This window comes from Mesitornis unicolor, unplaced genomic scaffold (genome assembly GCF_000695765.1).
Source record: "Mesitornis unicolor isolate BGI_N332 unplaced genomic scaffold, ASM69576v1 scaffold3595, whole genome shotgun sequence".
Lineage (NCBI taxonomy): Eukaryota > Metazoa > Chordata > Aves > Mesitornithiformes > Mesitornithidae > Mesitornis > Mesitornis unicolor.
Window position 1 is genome coordinate 14,659 of NW_010184638.1, and position 2,865 is coordinate 17,523.

Here is a 2,865-nt window from a genome sequence, read left to right on the forward strand (position 1 = left end):
CTCCTGTTCGTACCCTTGGCTCTGTGCAGAGACAACGTGGAAGGAGAAATGAGTAGTTTGTGAACAGCTTTGTAGGAGGGTGTTACTTAGCAAATAAGCAGGACGACACGGACAGCTCTTGTGTGGGCTGCAGGCTGTGAGATGGGAATATGCAAGCAGCTCATGTGGCTTTGGGACAAGCTCATGGTGTTTCTTGTTAGGTGCTAGAGAGACCCTAATTCCACCTTCAGATGTTTACAGTAATTTGGTGTTTCTTTTAGGAGTTGTTACAAAGTGTTGTGGCTTGACAATACAATGTGGCCATTTTGTTGGTTCCCTTTTAAGCGGCTTCCTTCCTCCTAAGGCTTTACTAAATTAAAGCATTTCAGGTACTGGTGGATAAAAATGCCTTCTAACTTCTGTCTAAGCTGAGTTCCCATTTGCTGTAGCCACGCATCCTTGCTGCTGGGTGGGGAATGGAGCATGAGAGATACCAGCAGAGCCAGAGATGATGAGGAGAAAAGTAGTAGGACTTGAGAAAACCTCCTCTCTCGGTATAAAGCCTTTATATAATCACTGCTCTCCTCCAACCATGAAAATGGAATTCGACTTCCATCAAAGCTTTTATTAATGCTGCTTCAGAGTGTCCTGCCCGTGTCACTTCTGCCCTGGTTCGTGCCTGGCAGCTGGGAATGGCTCTGCAATTTGCTCTGTGGGCCTCTTCTTGATCTGCACCATGGCATAAGTTGGATGCAACCCTTAGCCCCAAATTCAGCTCTTGATCATAAATTAAGATAACATGAAGTCCTTCGTGTGACAGGTTTTCTTGTCAGACTTGCATTATGGTTTCTGCAGTAGTAAGTAGCCCTGTTTATAGTAGAAAGCCTTCTCTGCAGGCATAAAAGTGTTAGGAAGTATTTTATTAGATAAACAAGCAAACTCGCATTGATTTGGGGAGGTGGAGAAGTGAGGGCGTTGCAATGTGACAGCTTAGCATCCTGCGTCCCCAGTGCTTTGATAGTACATAGGAAGGGACTCTTTTCCTGTTAAGAGTTTGCCAGAGACATGAGTTTCATCTCCTCTTTTCCACTGGAAGTGAACCCAGGGCGATGGTGCCCTGTTTACACAGTCCTGGACCCATGTATGACCCTTGTTGCCAGTCCTGTGTATGGCCTTTGATGGTGTGGGAGTCTACATTTGAGTTATACACAGTTTAAATTCCTCTTTATCTGGCATTGTACACCTACTTGCTGGCCACAGGAAAAAAGGAGATCGATCTGAGTGTCTCAAAGATGCTCCAACTGCTTTCCCTTGGCTGTTCGCTTTGACAGAGCTGAGCGGCAGCTCCTTGCAAGCTCCTGCTTCTGCACGCATATTCCATGTGGGATTTTTCATCCTCTGGGCTTGAAATGCGCCAACAGTGCTGTTCTGTGCTACGTTTTTTAAAACGCGCAAAAATGCAGTTACAGGGTTGGGGTTTGTGCTTCTTTGCGTGCTTATGATGCATTATTATTATTTTGCTGCCGGTTAAAATGACATTACGCTTAAAAATAAATTAGGATTCAAATATCCAGTAGCTTCACTGTAAGTGTGCTATTAAGGAGCAGTGCAGGCTACAAATGGGTTCTGGCACTGGACGTGTTAATGTAGATCCCTTGTCAGAGACTAAAATATCTCCTGCCTTCACATGGTGAGGTGAATCTTGAACAGCAGGCTTGGCGGTAGAAAACTTGTGTGGACACTCAGCCTGCGATTGTCATAACATCACCATAGGTTGGGACTTCAGAAGGTTAAAGAAAACAGCAGATCTCTGCTGTGATGCACATCTGTTTCAGAGCAATGGAAAAAGCCTTTCAAGTTTTGCTAGGTTCAGAGTGGCCTGGTGCTCTGTACCTGGGTCTATTTTGAGCTGTCAGTGACTCACGCTAACTTTCCGTGATGGATGTGAGGGGGTAGGCTGCAAATAACACCCCTGACGATCTTTTTGTTAGCACCTCTCTAAATGGGGCAGGGCTCCTTCTCTTCCTCGGAGGAGGCAGTGAAAGGGGGTCAGTCCCTTGTGTCCTGTGAGGATCCTTAGGAAGCAAACGATGAAGATAAGGACAGCCCAGTCGCATTGGTGTTTGCTGTAGCGATTGCCTGGATCGGAGGTTAGGTTTTTATGTTGCGTATTTAATGAGTATGGATCTCAGTTTCACTAGAGTAGTGGAAAATATATTTGTTTACCTTTGAGAGGTATGTGACTTCTTTTTTGGTTGAAGCTGTTTTGAAACAAACTGTGGCTTTGCACTGATGTATCAACTTCTGACCAAACAGGATATCTTCTGTGGGTGCTGACTGCTCTTCTCTCTGCAACACACAAATGCAACGTATAGCATCGCTGTGAGTGCTGTGGCATAGCTGCCTAACCCAGAAAGAGGGTTACTCAGTTACGCTTGCTTTGTGCCTTGTGTTGGCTGAAGGCATGTGGCACAGGATGCTGCGACTACTGAAATCTGGGGAGGAGATGCACAGTGGGGTATAAGAGATGGCAGAAAAGCTTTCTGCACGGTGCCAGAGAAGGAGGGTGCCAAAAATGCATGTCCTGCCTTGAGCAGGAGTGTGGTGTGTTGTTTCTTTTGCTGCACAATATAATACCCTTTCTACTCAGGCCACTGAAAATCCTGACCTTGAATGTGTGCTTAATTTGGGCAGTGTCAGTAATCTCAGAGCTGGTCACCAGAATATAAAATGAATTTTTCACACCAGCGAGGCACAGATCCGAGCTGCAAACTCCTCATGGCGCCAGTACAGTAACTTGCAGATTTTCCAGTGCTGGCCTAGAAACAGCATAGGCACATGCAGCAACAGCCAAGCTAATAACACCCTACTTCTCAGCAGCGGTTC